General features: G+C 56.3%; 1 protein-coding gene across 3 annotated transcripts in view; it reads left to right on the plus strand.

Annotated features, from left to right (window-relative positions):
• MIDEAS (mitotic deacetylase associated SANT domain protein) overlaps positions 1-17,527 on the plus strand; it is a 59,778-nt gene that overhangs the window by 20,024 nt on the left and 22,227 nt on the right. For 2 of the 3 annotated variants that reach the window (XM_040641669.1, XM_040641672.1), the window contains exon 1: positions 2,225-2,728. The exons of the other annotated variant lie outside the window; for it this stretch is intronic. The gene's annotated coding sequence lies outside the window, so the exon portion shown is untranslated. Of the gene's footprint in view, positions 1-2,224; positions 2,729-17,527 lie in introns of those variants that run through there. 3 annotated transcript variants of the gene reach the window in all.

Here is a 17,527-nt window from a genome sequence, read left to right on the forward strand (position 1 = left end):
GGGGGGAGCATCGGACACAGTCTTGAGCCCTCCTCCCCGGCACGCACACGTGCCCCCTTCCTTCCTCTCTGCTTTCTGAAATGGCCTGAGTCTGGAAGTTGAGTTGGGGTGAAGGGATGTGCTGTTCCAAGATGAGCGGAACTCCTCCAGGTCACTGACTTCTGTTTCCCAGGCACCCCTGCCACCTTCCCCCACTCCTTGTGCAGCTTCCTGGGCCAGGCCCAGCAGCCCGGTGTGGACAGGGAGGAAGTCCTGGCCGGACGAGGCTGAGTGAGGAGTGCCCTTTGGAGTGGCTCCCACTCGTTCCCTGGAGGTTGGGCCCTGGCTCCATGGTGGCAGGCTCTTCTAGGAATGTGCTTCCCAGCTGGGTTTTCTGGTTGGTTGGGAACATCCCTGGGCTGGTCTGCCCTGGCTCTCAGGGGCTTGCTCCGGGCTGGCTTGAGGCCAGATCTCGGGGTTAGGCCCTGGGGGGGATGGGGAGGACAGGATGACCAGAGGCCTGCAGAGGAAACCTGGCAGCAGTGGGCACTGGATACCAAGTGGCTTTGCTTTTGCTTCCACTTGGATGAGGTGTCGGCAGGAATGAAGAAATCAGACAAATGGAAAAAAACCAAAAAGGCTTTACATCGAACCTCTGCCGGGAGTCCTGAGAGTCTCATCTCTACTTGGGGGCCGGGCCTGCATGCCTGAGCGCCCCAGTCCCTCAGCTGCTCACTGTCTTCCTCTGGGGGAGCTGGGAAGAGGAACAGAGAAGTGACAAATGATTGGCTTACCCTGTGATCTTGCGCAAGTCACTTAACCTATTTGAACCTCCGTGTGCTCGTCCATAAGACTAGGGGGATAGCACATGTGGGGTTGTTAAGTAGGCTGTGTGTGGGGACGTGCTTGGAGAACCGTCAGGAACAATACTGTCATAGCAGATGCTAAATCCGAGAGCCTGGGCTTTTCTTTGTTGGAGGTGGTTTCCCTGCTCCTCCATTCACTTTTTACAATCACGGAATCCTGGATTTTAAACTGGAAGGGATTGTAAGAGGTCATCTGGTCCAGTCCCCTGGCATAATTATCTCTATTCCGAAGACAAGACTGTTTTAGGTTGTCCTTCTTCTGCCATATCTGTTCTACCCTGGTACAATAAGTCCGCTTCCTCCTGGGTGAGGTGTGAGCTCCAGCCAGCAAAGGGGTGGAAGAGGAGGAGACCGTGGTGGTCCTCAGGAGCAAGGGTGGGCCTCTGTCATCTGCTCCCCAGGGGCAAGGGCCCTTGCCCTGCAGGCTCAGAGGGTCTGTGAGAATCCCATTCCACTGCCTCTCCGCTTCTCCCCAAGAAAGCAAGAGATGCACTTGCTTCTCAGCACTGGCCACAGGGGAAAGCAGCTGCCAGGACACAGTGTTTTTTTTTCCTTCAAAGGCAAACCTCCTTCTGACCCATCTCTTTGGGAAAAACAAAAACCAAAAACAAATGGAAAGAACCTCCCCTGGACTTTCTCCTGGCCCCAGAGCTTCACTGAATGTGGGGGCCAGCGAGAACTTCCTGAGCAGAAATGCCTCCCATGTTCCCTCCCTGCCAGGCCAGGAGGCATGGCGGCGGGAGTGGGGGGAGGGGGTGAGGAGGGAGGGGAGGGGAACTGTGGGCTTGCAGTGAAAAGCTGCCCCAACACTGCCTTCAGTTGCTAGAATTAAACCCGGGAGCTTTTCATCACCTCAGTAACTGGGTCTTTCATAGGGGCTGGGACGTTTCTCAACAACCTTTACACCACCAGGATGCTGCTGAGCCAAAAGTGAAACTTGGGGAAACTTAATAAAGTGCCTTAGAGAGGACTGTGCATGATTTACCGTATCCAAAACCAGGGTTCTCTTTGTGGAAGAAAGCGACTTGTGTCCTCCCCAACACCACATACACACTTTCCTGGCAGGCCCGATGGGTTTCCAAGCATTTCGTCACCGTCTCCTTCTGACCTTGGTGTGAAAGGAACGAGCCGCGTGGCCTGTCGGTTCCAGCAAAGCCATTGGGGGCGCCGGCCTGGGCTGAGGGAGGAGGGCGACCCACTCAGGAGTGGAGGTGAGGTCTGCTGGAAATCCCCAGCCCGGGCAGCCGCCCGAGGTTTAAAGACGCCTTCTCCGGCCTTATTTGGTCGCAGGAAGTGGGCGGCGCCAGGCCTGCTGGCTGTGCGGCCGACCCGAGACAGTTGTGCTGATGAAGTGGTGGGGCTGGTTCCTGCTCGCCGCCGAGCCGCGCGCGCCGGCCGGCCGCTGGGCGCTCCGCGCTCCCAGCCCGGAGTTGTGCAATCCTTTGTAGCACGCCAGAGAGTCCTCCTCCTTCGCTGTTGCCTCTCGCCCTCTCTCTCTCTCTCTTTTTTTTTTTCAAGCTGTGAGCTCAACCGATGAGTCAGAGCAGTGCAATCCTGACACTGCATCGCAGGACTGGGGGTGACACGGAGGGAGGGAGAGCGATCGCGAGGCAGACACCGCGGGCGCGGGGTGCGCCGAGGCTCCTGCGCCGCAAGCGAGGGGTGACAGCCCGCGCGTCCCGCCCGGGCCCCGCCAGCAAACTTCCCAGCCTTGGGAGGCGCGGGCTGGCGGAAGCCCTGCGAGCGCCGCGGGGAGGCGGAGGCGCCTGTTTGTTTTTAAAATCCGGGAGTGCGTGCAGGCGGCTGGAGCCTGGGAGGCGACCGAAGGCGGCGGCCCGCGGCGGAAGGGGGACAGCCGATGCTGGAGCTCGGGCAGGAGCGGGGTAAGTGGAGCGCCCGGCCGGCGGCCGAGGCCTGCACGCGACGAGGCGCAGCCCGCCCTGGCGGCGGCGGCCCAGGGACCCGGGGCTGCGCGCAGGCGGTGGCGGCCGGGCGCGCGGGCTGCAGCTCTGCAGGCGCGGCCCGGAGCGCGGGCGCGGGGCTGCGGGGGGCGCGGCGCGTCAACTTCTGCGGCCTGGGCGGCCTGGGCGGGGTGTGCGTGTGTACGTGCGTTCGCCGCCCCGCAGCCCGCGCCTCCGCGGCCCGCACCGCCAGCCCGCAGCTGCGTGTGCCGCGCCAGCCCGCCGTGTTTGTGCAGCTACGCAGCTCGCGCGCGGCCCCCGCCCACCCGGGCGCGGCCCGGGCAGGAAAACCTTCCCGAGCCGCCCGGCCCGCCGTGGCGTCGGCTCGGGAATACGGCTGCTCCTCCACTGGAGAGAAACGTGGTGTCGGCGGGGACCGGCTTGCGTGACCGAGCCCAGGCCCCGGAGGCGTCGGGAGGGGCTCGCGCGAGCTGCGGGAACTTGGCGCGGGAGCCCCTTCCCCCGGTCCTGCCAGTGTGCACGGCAAAGTGGACAAGGAAACTGTGCCCGCGCCGGGAGTTTGGGGGACAGACGTGCAGGGGCGGCAGGGAGCTGGGGCAAGAGCAGCCAAGGCCTAAACTGGAGAGCTTGGGGCGGGCGGGCCGGCCGGCCTCACCCCGCGCACCGCTGGCGCACCTCAGACCTGTCATCCTTCTCGCCCGCCCCCGCACGCCCGCGCCTTTGCGGCCTGCCCAGCTCTCCGCGCGCCTCACCGCGTGCTGTGTTTGTGGGTGCCCGTCCGGAGCTCGGGGGCCCGGGTTTTGTCTGGACCCTGCACATGGCCGGCTTGGTGGAGGTAGTCATACTACCCTCCCAACTCACGCTTCCAGGAGCGTGTGCACCAGGTTGCCCCCCTGGAGGCCCCCCCACCCAAGCCTCTGGCTACGGGCCTGGTGCCGCCCTGGGATTTTCAAGCCTCAGCCCCCGGGAAGGCAGACGTGGAGGAAGTACCTGCCTCCTGCCAAAGTGGAGGCCACTGGCTATTCCAGCCCAGCCTCCAGAGCAAGCTGCTGGAAAGATGAAAGGGGAAGTTACTCGCCCCATTTAAAACTTTGTTGGTCACAACTTTGGTGGCTACTTCCTGCTTCCACCATCCCACATCGGATCAGTGTGCCAGCCTGTGGAGCCTGGCTCCGGGGCCGGTGGGACGGGAGGAGAGCTGGCTGGCGGTGGCCGAGTATGGAGGCCGCCGCGGCACGTGTGTGCAGGGGATCCCTGTTGGCAGTTGTGGCTGGGGGGAGGGGAGGTCTGGCTTGCTTCAGCAGGGGGCGCCTGGCCTGGTGGCGGCCTGGAGGGCTGGCCTCTTCTTGTCCCTGCAGCTTCAGGATTGAGACTGGAAGCCTGGTGAAGGTGGAGGGACTGCAGTTCTGAGGAGAAGGCTCTCTTCCCCTGTGGGGCCCAGGCTGAGGAGAGAAAACCACCTGTCCTGCTCCAGAACCTCCCAGAGATGGTGTGGCACATGATCAGAGAAATGCACCCCTTCCACGGGCAGTTAGATGACTTCAAGACAAAGGGAGAAAGGAGAAACCTTCCCAGGTTGAAGAATTTATGGGTCCTCTTTTTCCTACTGCTCTGGACAGTGAATAATATGGGTGTAAACATTCAATTACTGTGATAAACCATCTCATTGCTTGGTCCTGGCCCAGTCTCCATTCTAATTGGATTGGCCTCTGGTTGGTTACTCTGGTATGAGTAACTCCTAGGGCACAAAAGGGTGAAGAACCTAGAGGGTGCCCCCCACCCCCACCATACAGCTTGCTCTGGGACAGTCTGCCCACTGCCCGCTGTGGCTTTTCCAGGTGCCAGGCAGAACCCTCAGCTCACCCTAGGAAAGGGTGCCCTGGAATGCCCATGGGGTTGAGAGTTCAACTTTTAAATATGGGATTTAAAAATAACCCAGTTATTTAGCCCAATGGGCTGCTGCTTTTAATAAATGAGGAAAAAAGGCGATATGCAGTTACAGATTCAGTTAAGGGCTGCCCGTGCCTGTAGAACCCATGGAAGGGCTACCCTATGGAGCCAGGAGAAGAGAGGAGTGGGAGAAGGGTGGGGTGGGGGTTGCATCTGGGGCATAGTATCTTGGAAGGGGAATGGGCCAGTCTGGGAATCTGGCCTTGATGGGCCCTCTCTTGCAGCTGGGTCTCCCAGAAGGAAACCTTGCTCACGGAGGAGTGGGGATGGCCACAAGTAGCTGGGAGATTCCTGCTGATCCTTTTAGGCCTGTTTCAAATGACACTTCTTTGGAGACATCTCAGCCTTCTTAACACTCATTTCCGCCTTATGTAGTCATTTGTGTATGTATCATACTGTGGGGCTCAAAACATAAACTCAGAGATAGAGTCTCTGAATGTCCTGTGCACGGTCGCAGTGAGGATTCTGTATGTGAAATGCCGAAAGTACATTTCAGGTTTACCATAACCTCTGCCCTAATGTATGTTCTGTATTGTTCCCACAATGCCTGGCTTCTAGTGGGTGTTTAGTATATATTAGTTGAACAAATGAATGAAAGATCTCCTGCAGAAATATGTGGACCTGCATGGGGTGGGCCCAGTGAGTCTCGCCGCTGGGATCATACTGCGCCATTGGTTTTAAGAGTGTCAGTCCACGAGTGAGTGTGGTGCTGGCAAGCCCAGTTTCTTGGCCCTGGTCACCCTTCCGGAGAGCTGGAGAATGTGTCTGGTCGTTCTGACCCCAGAGGGACCTCTGGGTGAAAGAGTGTGAAGCCTCCTGCCTGGGAATCTGCTAACCTGGGCATTTCCTTTGGCGAGGCCAAATTGGCATCCTTTCTGCGTGCGTGCGCGTGTGTGTATGCACGTGTGTATTAGTATAGAAGCAGCCTGGGGGGCTCCATTCTTCCCTGACTCACCACAGGCTACAGGAAATGGAGCCAGGGGTTGCATCCCGATGGAGGGGTTGCTCCTGCCCGGTGGAGCAGAGACCCTATGGGCCTGAAGTAAATAAACTGCACACAGGGCTGGAGCCAGGTGGAATGTGCTGAAATTCCCAGGTCTTACTTAAGGGATCTGCATTTGCAATTCGAGGCAACGTTCAGGATACCCTGAGACTGTGAGCTCATTTTATGAATCAGAAGCATTACAGCATAACTTTGGTGTCGGAAACTGCTATTTGGAATCCAGATCACCCTCCCTGCACCCTACCACACGCACACTTACAGGGGCTCTCACAGTCACACACTTGGGAGTGATAACAGTTAGTGGGGTATCAGGTCAGATTCCGGAGCCATCCAGCAAAACGTGTCCATGCCCACTTCCGCCCCCAAACTCAGAACACCATTCCTGGATAGTGTGTGGACAGCAACCTGGGCAGTGACTATGAAGGAAGCCCAGTAGGTGCACAGGAACGAGGACTGGGCAGACCTGGGGTTCCTACTCCAGCTTCTCTACTTCCTGTGTGGCTTTGGGCATTGCTTAACTTCCTGAGCCTCAGTTTCCTCACCTGTAAAGTGAGGATGATAATAGGACTTCATAGGGTTGCCATGCAGGTTAAACAAGATCGTGCATGCAAAGTGACTGGCACATAGTAGGTACTCAACAGATGGTGGCTGTCATTTCAATGGTCCCTCCCAAGTTCAGCCGTTTGCCTTTTGCTCTTCCAGGGAAGAGGAAATGAAGCGTGTCCCGCTTGTGGTAGGAGGGCTCTCCTCCAGGGCATGGGGCCTGTGTGAATGAGGCTCCTTTTATAACTCCGGAGGCCCTGGGCACAGCTGTGTGATCCTCGCCCACCTAGACGGGCCCAGATCCTGGGGCCTGTGTGCTTTTGCAAGGGATTCTGTCCCTGCAGCCCAGAGTTCAGGGCTCAACTTCCCAGAGATCAGATTGTGCTCTCGGGAACCTACCCGCCCAGGCCTCAGGCTGAACTGCTCACGTGGGTGGGAGGAAGGCTGCTTTCTCAGCCACGGAAAAAGTCCCCTTGTCTTTTCTTCACCTGAAGCCTCCCAGTGTGACCTCAGTGGAGGTTTGGGTGGAGCTGAGGGTGGGAGTTGTCCTCCAAAGAGCACTTTGGCTCTTTCTCCAATTGAAATAGCAGGGGTGGAGTGGGGTAGGGGGGTGGAGGAGACACCACAAAGATATTATATAAGAAGAAAGTTGCCACATGTCAACAAAGAGCTGGGTTTTTGCTAGGGTGGGGGTGGCGGGTCTCCCTGGGGGACATGATTACCGGCTGTGGTTTGCTGGGGGGGGGGCTGGAGGGGAGGAAGGGGGCTGGGGGCCTGAGGCTTCCCTGGCAGCCCTTCTTGCTCTTGCTCTTCCTGGAACATAGCCCGGTGCTGTGGCCAGCTGGGGAAGGTGCTCCCTGTTCCCTCTGCCTTTCTCTCCAGCCGCAGGGAGCTTGTGGGTTATTTTTTCCAGGCAGTGCTTCTTCCTCCAGGAGTCTCGGGAAGGGGGGAGGGGAGCAGCCAGGGCAAGATTTGACCAGGCCAGAGCTTCGAGAGGGGGAAGTATACCAGGCTTGCAGCCAGAAGGGGGTTCCCTGTGAGGCTGCCCAACTTCTCTGGGGGAAATGGGGTCCAGAGAGGAAGGAAAACGGTGAGGGATTTTGATTCCCAGCTTTTTCCAGCAGTCGGACAGACAGAGGCCCAATCCAGCCTGCTGTTGCCAGAATTTGTCAGTTCCTTGAGGGGGAGGGCCTCAGAGCTCAGAAAGGAGCTTAGAAAAGCTTAAGTGATAACTGGCAACTCTTGAAAGTGCCTGTAGGCTGGCTTTTCTCCCCCCTTTCTTTCTTCTACCTCCTCCTCCTTCTCTTCCCCCCTCCTGGGGAATGTACCTGACTGCTGCTCAGATCCTCCTCCCCACCCAACCTTGCTTTGTCTGACCTCCCCAGCTGGCCCTGGGTCACAGTCCTGGGCTCCCCAGCTCCCAGGAGTCATCCCAGAGCTGGAAGACACTTTGGGACATCTAATCCCATTCCTTCATTTTCAGATGGGGAAGTGTAGAGACAGTGAGTCCCTTGAGGTTCCCGTCTATGTCCACTTTCACCTGAGGCGGGTGGAAAGAGGAGCTGCTCCAGCGTCCTGCCCCTGGTCCCTGCCCCTCCCGGTTTGGAAGGTGGGAGGGCTGCCTCAGTGCAGGAAGAGCCCAGAGGAGTCGGCTCCTGCTCTTGGGTGTGGCTCAGTCCCCAGCTGGCTCCGTAGTTATTTATTTGTCTGTGCGTGCGTGTGTGCGTGCCTGCGTGTGTGTCTGCATGTGTGTGTGCATGTGCGTGTGAGTTTTGTGGTTGGGAGACTGGATCTGAGTGAAAGCAGAAGTACCCATGCTATGTCAACTATGTGACAGGCAGATGGGACCTTACAGGGATGGTCAGGAGAGGAAGAAAGGGGGCCGAGGCCTCCCCTGCACAGTGGCTGCTGTGCTCTTTCTGCCCCTGCCTCCGTGCTTGCACGCTTGAGCATAAACAGCCCTTCCATGGTGCTAGCAGCTGCCTTTCCTTGCTGGCTTTGGGCAGAAGAGGTGCCAAAAATAACCGGGCGGGTACTTGCACTTGTGGGACATTCACTGTGGTCGCCTTGGGGCAGGCTTACTGGCTGTCTGCGGGCTCGGGGTGCCTTTGCCTTCCCTGCTCCTGCTCGTTCTGGCCACCCCTCTCCCCAGCTTCCCTCAGGTGATGGTACTTTCCTTTTTATTGCCCTTCCTCCAGTGAGCCCAGGAGGGTGGAGGCTCTGTGATGGGCCTGGAAGCTTTGCCAGGTATCATCCGGGGACTCTTGTCTCACCATGTTCCTGCAGGCCCTTGTGGCACAGCGGAGCCCAGGAGGGGCCTGTGCTGGGTGTGCCCCTCCTGGGTCCCTAGGCCAGATGCCCTGCGTGCCTGCAGAGCCTGACACTATTGCTGGGACGCTCAGCCCCTCGTCCTGCTCTCGCGGTCCGGCCCTGTGCTCAGCCAGCTGTGGGGCTGAGAGCGTCAGACTATTCACGTCCTCCTCCTAGGGTGTTGAAGACTGATAAGGATGCTTCTCCTGCCCAGCAGAGGGGAAAGGAAAGCACATTTATCGAGCCTTTACTTTGTGCCAGGCACTCCCTCTATGTGTTAACCTCATCTAATTCCGTGGTAACTATGAGGAGGATATTGTGCCCATTTACTGATAGGGAAACTGAGACCCACAGAGAGGCTGGCATGTTGGAGAAGCTGGCATACATTTTGTCAGACCCTAAAGCTCTGGCTCTTTTTACCATGCAGCTCACACTTCCCTGGGCTGTTTTCATGTGCACAGGAAACAATGCTTTGACCCTTGGAATGAAGTGTTGATGGTGGGAATTCAGGCACCTTTAGACCCACTGATTAGAGGAGATATTTTGGGCTGGGAAGGGCTGGGAAGACCCCTCTGAGGCCTCCCTCTCCAAACACTTCACAGGGCAGTCAGAAGCCCAGCCTGAGCCCCAAGGCCCTCCTCTGGAGGGCACCAGGCACCTGAGGGTCAGCTGTGTGTGGGTTGGGTGGGGGGGTGCCGGGGGAAGCACTCATGCATGGGAGGAGTGGAAGGGCTTAGCTTAGGCCTCCCTGAGACCTTCCAAGTGTCTCTTCCTCCCCAGACATCCAGCCTCTGTAGTCAGCCCTGAGATCAGTTCTAGGACCATAGGCCGGGGGAAGGTGGGATCTTGGGTCTCCCTTCCTGGTTGGTGGGTCTGACCCTGGGGTCCATCCTTCCAGCAGGCTGGGCCCGCTCTCTGAGAACCTGGCTGGTGTGTACTTGGGGCCTGGGCTCGATGCTGTGCTGGTGCCTGGTGCCTGGTGCCAAGGCCTTTGGGTGTATTTCAGGAACAATAAAGAATAAATCAACACAGGAAAAAAGGCCCTGCAGCAGCTGCTCAGAGACTGAAGAAACGCGAGGAATGTGTGAGCATTTGGCAGAGGCCCTGGATCTTGACCGGGGCCTGAGAAAGGGCGCGGCTCCGACTGGCTGGCTGGGCCAGTGAGGCAGGCGGCTCTGTGGCCACCTTGGAGCTCCTCTGGGAGGCCCAGGCAGCCATGCTGACACCCCCTCTGCTGGCAGCTAGTTTTTGTGCTTCTTGGTCTCTAGCAGGTATTGGGGAGCCATATTGTCCCCAGTCTTTGGCTGCAAACCAGCAAGACACCCTCCTCGCTGCCTGCCCCAAGCCACCAAGTCGGTCTCAGCGCCTTCTGGAGCTGACCACACAGGAGACCCCGGGCTGATGCAGACACCACACGCTAGACACCCCTGTTCCACTTCCCTTCTGAGAAGGACATGAGCCAAACATCAAGGAGCTGGCACTGCCAGGAAGTGCTGGGTGTGAGAGCATCCACCTGGGAGGCGCCGACCACCCCTCTACCCGGGTGATCAGCTGTGTATCCTTGGGCAAGTCACTTCACTTCCTAGGGCTTCGGTTTTATTCATCACGAAGTAGAGATTTGGACCAGTGATCTTTGGAGTGGGTGCGCACTGTCTCCCTTACTTAGGATGTGCAATGAATAGCCTTATTTAGGAACTCACGTTCTTGAGAGGAAGCCTTTCGGAGAGCCCAATGCAAGAGGTGGGTTGCTAGGGCTGGGGCTGATACTCAGTGCCCTGGGTGGGGAAGGGGGCGTTGTCACCAGTAGGAACCCAGTCATGGAGCTGACCTGACCCAGACTTTAGGCTGCCAGGGGAAGGGTCAGGAGCCTGGGCCCCATGAGGATTTGGGTTGTCTGACAAGCAGGGGAGAGTCAAGGCCTTATGTGTAAAGAGCTGTTTGCCAGCCGTGGGCGTAGGGTTGGGGAGTGTGGGAGGGGTGTGGCTTCCTCCTGAGCAGAAGGTGTGGGGCCTTCCACAGACTGTCCCCTGTGGTGGTAATCACCAGTAGCCTCTTCATTTTCAAAGCCACTCACTTCCCACGCCTCTCTCAGCCACCATTACTTGCCCAGCCGTGCTTCCAGAACACCATGGTGGTTTTCAGGCCAGCTGAAGCTGCTCTCCAGGGAGAAGATGTGAGCAGTCCCGAGGCTGCTGCCATCTATCCCAGCTAACAAGCAGGAGGCTGAGCCTGAAGCCCTGGGGAGGAAGTTTGCAGAAGGGGTCGTGGGTTCCAGTCCCTTCCTCACCTCTGTACTCCTGTGGCCTTGGGCAAGTGACTGGACCCCTTGGATCTTCAGGTTCCTCATTGGAAAAGGGGGAGAGTACTAATACCTACCTTCTTTTGAAGACTACACAGCATCATGGGTACAGAGTGCTTAGCACCATCTTGGCACGTAGTGGCTCCCTCAAGAAGTGTTAGAGATGCTGATGGTGTAAAGGAGAAAGTCTTATTTTTGTGTGATGTTGGGATTTCAGCTTGGCTCCAGGCCCTGCCCAGTGTCTTGCCAAAAGGTGTGGCCTGCCTAAGTGGAGGCTCGAAGCGTTGTTATTGGAGTTCTTGATTCTGGGCCCTGCTCTGCTCCTGGCTCTGCATCCTCAGGCGCATTTCTTTCTTTCTCTGGCTGCTTTGTGGAACGAGGAACGGACTAAGTGAACATTGGCATCCCTCAATATTTGGAATCTGTTCAGCTTCCCAGCTGGGCCTGGCTTTGCCGCTTGGCTCTGAAGACAGACGCCAACCACCTTTCTCCATGTAGTATGGAGCCTCTTACTCCAGAGAGTGAGATCCCACTGACCCTGTGGCTCCTGGCTCATCTCTGCTGTCCCCTGACCCCAAAACCCTATGGGCTTGCAGGGGCTCTTACAGATACCCTGTCTTGCGAGAAGCCGGTTCCTGACAGAGGCTGGGATTATTTCTTGGTGGGTGTGTTATATACTACGCTCTACTTGGAAGTGCTCCCAGGAAAAGCAGCAGTTGGGAGGGAGCATGAGGAAGGGGAGGGTCCACAGCTGGTTTTGTGGGGTTCTCATGTGTAGCATTCCTTTGGAAGCCCACAACAAGTGTGGAATTGGGATTTTTCTGGAAGAATGATGGAAAGACCAGGGACTTCAGACAACAGGGAAGGCAGACAACAGGGACCCAAATCTTGCTTCTGCCCCCTTAGCAGCAGGGCCTTGGTTTTTGTCTAGAATGGAGACAATAAGATGCCTAGATGGGAAGTTTGTAAGCATGGATTAGGGTATGTCAAGTGCATGGGGGAAGTGCTCTATAAATGTTTGCTTCCTTCTTTTGGATTTTCTGTAGACTGGCAGGGGGGGTGAAAATATTTGCCTGTGGCCTTTTTACTGGGGAGAAGCAGGCTGCATAGCAAACTGTTACTGCCCTACAGGCTTCTCCCTCCCACAGTTGTTTTGATTCTGGGGTCAAGCTTGAGGTCAGGTTCAGTGTGTGTCCGGTAGAGGGGATGAGTGAGGGGCTACTCAGGCATTTGCAAAAATCTGACGTCTGCCGCTTCCTGGGGGTGTGCAGAAGGCGCAGAGACCATGATCTGAGGGAGTGGCCTTTCTGGGCTGGGAGAATTTGACTGGTTACTTATAACCTTCATTTCCTGTAAATTCCCCAAATTTCCTTCTGTTGTTAATTTTTAATTCCGTTTCATTTTGATTGGAGAACATGCTTTGTATATGGTTTCACTTCTTTTGAATTTATTGAGACTTGTTTTATCGGCTAATTTGTGGTCTATCCTTAAGAATATTCCATGTGTTCTTGAGAAGAATGTGTATTCTGCTGTTGTTGGGTGGAATGTTCTGTGGCTATCTGTTAGGTCTAGTTGCTTCTTGGTGTTGAAGTCTTCCGTTCCTTGTCGATCTTCTGGTTAGTTCTTCGGTCCGTTATTCAGAGTGGACCGTTACTGAAGTCTCCGGCTGTTGCTGTTGGATTGTCTGTTTCTCCCTTCCATGCTGATAGTTTTTGCCTCATGTATACTGGGGACTCTGTTGTTAGGTGCCTATAGTTTCTGGTTGTAATATTCTCTTGAGGGATGGATGCTTTTATCATTATAAAAGGCCTTTCTTTGCCTCTGGAGGAATTTCTGTCTTAAAGCCTATTAGCATAATATTAGCGTGGCCGGTGCAGCTCTCTGGTTACCCTTTACTCGATCTATCTTTTTCCATCCATTTACTTTCAACCTGTTTGTGTCCTTGAATCTAAAGTGTATGTCTCCTGTAAACAGCATATGGTTGGATTGTGTTTGGCTTTTTTTTTTTTCTAAGCCATTTTCCCCACCTCTCCCTTTTAATTAGAGTGTTTGATCTATTTACATTTAAAATAATTATTGACAGGATAGGGTTTATGTCTGCCATTTTGCTATTGATTTCTGTCTTATGTCTTTTTGTTTGTTTCTTTGTTACTCCATTACTGTCTTCTTTTGTGTTAAGTAGGTATTTTCAAGTGTATCATTCCTGACTTATAAAATGGGATCGAGAAGAATGAGGGTTCAGTGCGATTTTGCCGGCAATGCAGTTAGCACCATGCCCGACAAATACTAAGTGCCCAGTGGACAGGGCACTCCTGTGGGCCTCTGGCGTGGTCAGAGCCATGGTCGACCCTGGGGCTAACTGAGAGCAAAGTCCACTCAGGGCTCAGTGGGACTCCTTTGATCTCCTAGGCCGCGTATGGCCCTCTGGCAGTCGGCTCCTTGGGGGAGGAAGGAGCAGTGAGTGGGTCCTTGGAAACCACATTATGCCCTTCCCTGACCCTCTCATCGTTCCCCTGCTCTAGCACGAGGCACCACCTGGGTTGCCTAAGAAGCATTGCAGCTTTCCACCCCCCACTCCTCACCAGACCGATAAACCCATCTCTTAGGGGAGGCTGGAGAATCACTGCTCAACGTAGATGGGCAGCAGGTTGTGAGAGAGAGAGATCTGGTTTGGAGTTGGCAGGCTTGGATCTGAATCCTGGCTCCTCACTGTGTCCTCGGGCTGTGACCTGGAACAAGTTACTTTTCAGTGCCAACCTTTTCTCGTCGCTCAGATGGGAATAGTGGTTACACAAGTAAGCAGTACCACACACAAGGGCCATGTGGTCAGTGCTGGTGGCTAATATTTCATGTCGCAGGCGCTGGTTACCAAGGTGTTTGTCCTGCCCTGCCCCCCCCATTGCCCCGCCCAGAGCTCCTAAGTTCCTCAAAGGCAGGAACCGGTGAGCCACAGCTCCCCCTGCATGGGCCACTGTGCGTTATAATCAGTGTGTGTTTCTGTGTCTCCTGCATTAGACTGGGAGCTCTGTGCAGGCAGGGACTGTGCCCTGTGTCCTGTGTCTCCCCAGAGCCTGGAGGGCTACAGAGGTGTATGTGTGTGAGATGGGGGTGGAGGGTGGGGGTTGGGAGGGGGAGTTGTTAGGTAGGCAGGGTGAGTTCATGTTAAGGGAGGCCCCTGTGAGATAGCCATTCTGTGTTTTAGCCTGGGGCAGAGTCTAGCCCTGGGGCTTAGGCACAGACTCCAGAGGGCCCTGCCCTAGACCTGCTGGGAGCCCGGCCTTTCCAAAGGGGAGGAGGGGTTGGAGCAGACTCGGGGGTGTGAGTCCCTTAAGGCACAGAGAAGGTTATAAGGAGACCAAGGGCTCCCCACGAGGCCCTTTCCAGAGGTTCAGCCACTTAGGGCCTTACTGATATTTGCTGTATCTTCTCTGGAGAAAGCCAAAACCCTCCAGCTTTTACCTTGGTCTCCTGGGACTCCCAAATCCTGCTGGAAGGGATTTTCCTAGGCTGCCTGTGATTGTTGGTGGCCCTTGCCTAGAAGGGAGGCGGCCAGTCCCCTCCATGTAGGCAGAAGCTGAGCCTGGAGGTTTGATCCTTTCCAGGCTCTTCCTGGGACTCTGTTTTCTCTCTGTTTCTCCCCTGTAAAACAGACCTGGCTCTCCGGGCTTCCTACGGACTGCCTGAGGGTGCTGGTTGGCACTGGAGGGGAGGGACTGTGAAGGTAGAAGTCTGAATGAAGACAAAGGGTTCCCCTGTCACACACAACCCTTTAACAGCATCTTAGTGTTGGCGTTTTTACCGTCACAGCTCAGACTGCAGACAGCTGGAACCCTGGCCAAACCTGAGCCTGACCAGCTTAATGGCTGAGATGCCTGGGGCCCTATCGGCCTGGGCTCTGCATTTCAGAGCTGAAGCTGAGTCTGGAGAAGTGTTAATCTGGGGACTCTCTGGGTTGGGAATGGGCAGATCATAGGGCCTGATTTCTCATGCTCCCCCACCCCCGGGGAAGTGACACTTGTCAGAGGCAGGTCCTTGTCCCTGTTGCTGGTGTCTCCTTCCTTACTGGTTTGCAAACTCATTATGAACAGGACTTATGTGTCCAGTGGTTTGGAGGCATGGGGCCCTTTAGCCTGGTGTGAACTCCAGTTAAAGGGAGTGGGGGATACAGCAATGCAGATGATTGCACTGTGTCCAGAGGGAAGGTTTATCTAGGGCCTGGGCAACTCTTGCTGGCCCAAGATGACAGTTCCAGGCCACTTGCCTAGTGTGGTTGTGAGAGTACCTGAGAGAGAACTTTCCAGGATATGAGTGTGGGCTGGAGGGCCAGCTGGGCCATGCCGGGCTCCTCTAAGGAGGGCCCCTCATCACTGCCCTCGGGCATCCTAGCTGGACACCTTGGTGTCTCAAGGCCCAGCCCAGCCACATCAGGGCATGAGGTGAACAGATCCACAGGCTCGTGTCTCTGGCTATGGTCTAAGCAAGGGTGGGAAGCCGTGGGGGAAGAAAAATTGGACAGGGCAACGGAGGGGCTGGCACTTTTCCAGTTGGCCCGCATGTGGTGTGGGGCAGCAGGTGACAGTCAAGGGGCGAGTAGCTTGTGGGCCAGCAATTCGAGAAGGATTCCTATTCAGCTTCCTCCGAGACAGCCTGGGACTATTACTGATGGGACGAGGTGGGATGGGGTTTGGAGGCGGGAATTTTTCACTTCATCTCAGGACCACGGGGATCTCGGATGTGCATCAGGGAGTGAGACAGGGAGCCAGGGCCGGGCAGGAGCCCAGGGCGGACGCGCGGGCCATGAGTAGTGCCCCTGCCCGGGTAGAGCTCTGACTCACCTTGGGCGCAGTCTTGAATGAGCACCCCACGAGGCAGATACAAGCCAAGTGCCAAGGTACAGCTCTGCAAACTCTGCTCCATGGAGCTTGCTGTCTGCTGGGGACAAAGGAATAGGCATCTGGAATTTCTAGCGCTGAACTTGGGGGGCTGGGGGGATGGCGGTTGGGAAGTGTTGTGGGCGCATAGGGAAGCTCCTGGCTTAGCCCTCGGGGAGGAGGACTTCCCAGAGGAAACAGTGTCTCTGATCTGAAGGACAAGTAGGACCTGGCCAGATGAGAGGGTTGGGAAGGTGTCATGGGCAGAGGTGCTGCCTTCCAAAGACCTGGAAGCAAAGCAGGAACACCACCGACTGAGGGCCCAAGCACGGCAGGTTGAGAGGTGGCCAAAGTCTGCAGGACTTGTGGGCAGGATAGGGAGTTTAGACTTTGTCCTAACATAGCCTCCTTGGTGCTCAGGGAATTGGCTGGCCTAGAGATTTGTTAGATGCCATAAATAGGTGTATTGTCTTGGTTGGGGCTACGTGAGCTCTGACTCTCTGTCTTCCCAGTGCTGAGTTTGTGGGGCTGAGAGTGGCCCAGGTTGTAGGAGCAAGAGCTTTAGCAAGAAGGGTCAGGAGGGTCCTCCAGTCAACTCTGGAACCCGGTCAGAGCTGAGACCCTGCAGCTGCTGGGACCAAGCGAAGCACCTCCCTCCTGGCCCGTGTAACCTTGACTCAAAATGGTCTTGTCTCTCAGATGGCCACACTCAGTGTCTGGAGCTTGTGGGTGGCCCTGGTCTCCTGGTGGTCATGGCCTGGCTCCACTGCCCTGTGGTGAGGGCTCACTGGACTCTCCAGCCAGTGTTGGGCATGTGGCAGGGCTTCTGAGGGCATTTGGGGAACTGTATGTGTTCTGCTTGCCCTTCCTGGAAGGCATGGTGTCACCATCAGCATGGAGTGGCCAGAGGCCTTTCTAGCACTTTCCCTCATGCGTCTGCAAAACACATACGCGGGTTCGGCACTGTTTTCTTTTCTTGGTGCACGTTGCTTTCTTCCGTAGAGAGAAAGTGTTTTCCACCACAGATCCTCCTGAAAGCCTCATAGGTCCCGGTCATTGATAACGGACTCTTGCCTTGTCTTCAGCCCAGGGGCATCTCTGGGTCCGGTCAGAGATTGGTTACAGCAGTGAGGTGCCCGGAGGAAGGGAGAGTAAATAAAGCGGGGACAGACAAACAGACTGATAAGTGGGTTGCACTGTCTGGGGCCCCTTGGTGACTGTGGGTTTCCTTTTGCAGTGTTCTTGCATCCGCTGTTTGAGACCCTGCAGCTGGTCCCGGGGGTGAACTGCCTGCAGAAGTTCCTCATTACACCCTCTTCCCTGTACCCTCAGGGAGTTGGCCCCTAGGTCAGTAGCCTTCGGAAAAGATGGCTTCCTTCCTCTTCCTCATTGGGAGGAAGGCCAGGCTGACTTCCACCTGAGGAACAGAGAAGTGGGGCTGGGGCACAAGAAATGAGAGGAAGTGGCTTAGTCCTGCCCAGAGTTGCAGGCTGTGAGGTACGAGTAGGGTATGAGAGCTGGAAGCCCCACCAGCAGCAACTAGACCTGAGGCAGGGGTGAGCTTGCAGGGGCTGGAGAGTCCAGGCCCAGAGGGCTGGGCCGAAGTGGCCAGTGCAGTCTCAGGCCTTCCTGTGGGTGGCCCCCCACACTCCCTTGTGGGTGGCTCCCCATACTCCCTTGTGGGTGGCCCTTCTGTGGTGAAGCCCCATTTCTTCCCTCCCTTCCTGTAGGACTGAGGTCCTCAGCTGTACGGGAGGAGAAGTAGGAGAGGTTTACCTGCCAAC

The sequence above is a fragment of the Ursus maritimus genome, unplaced genomic scaffold (genome assembly GCF_017311325.1).
Source record: "Ursus maritimus isolate PB19 unplaced genomic scaffold, ASM1731132v1 scaffold_25, whole genome shotgun sequence".
Taxonomy (NCBI): Eukaryota; Metazoa; Chordata; class Mammalia; order Carnivora; family Ursidae; genus Ursus; species Ursus maritimus.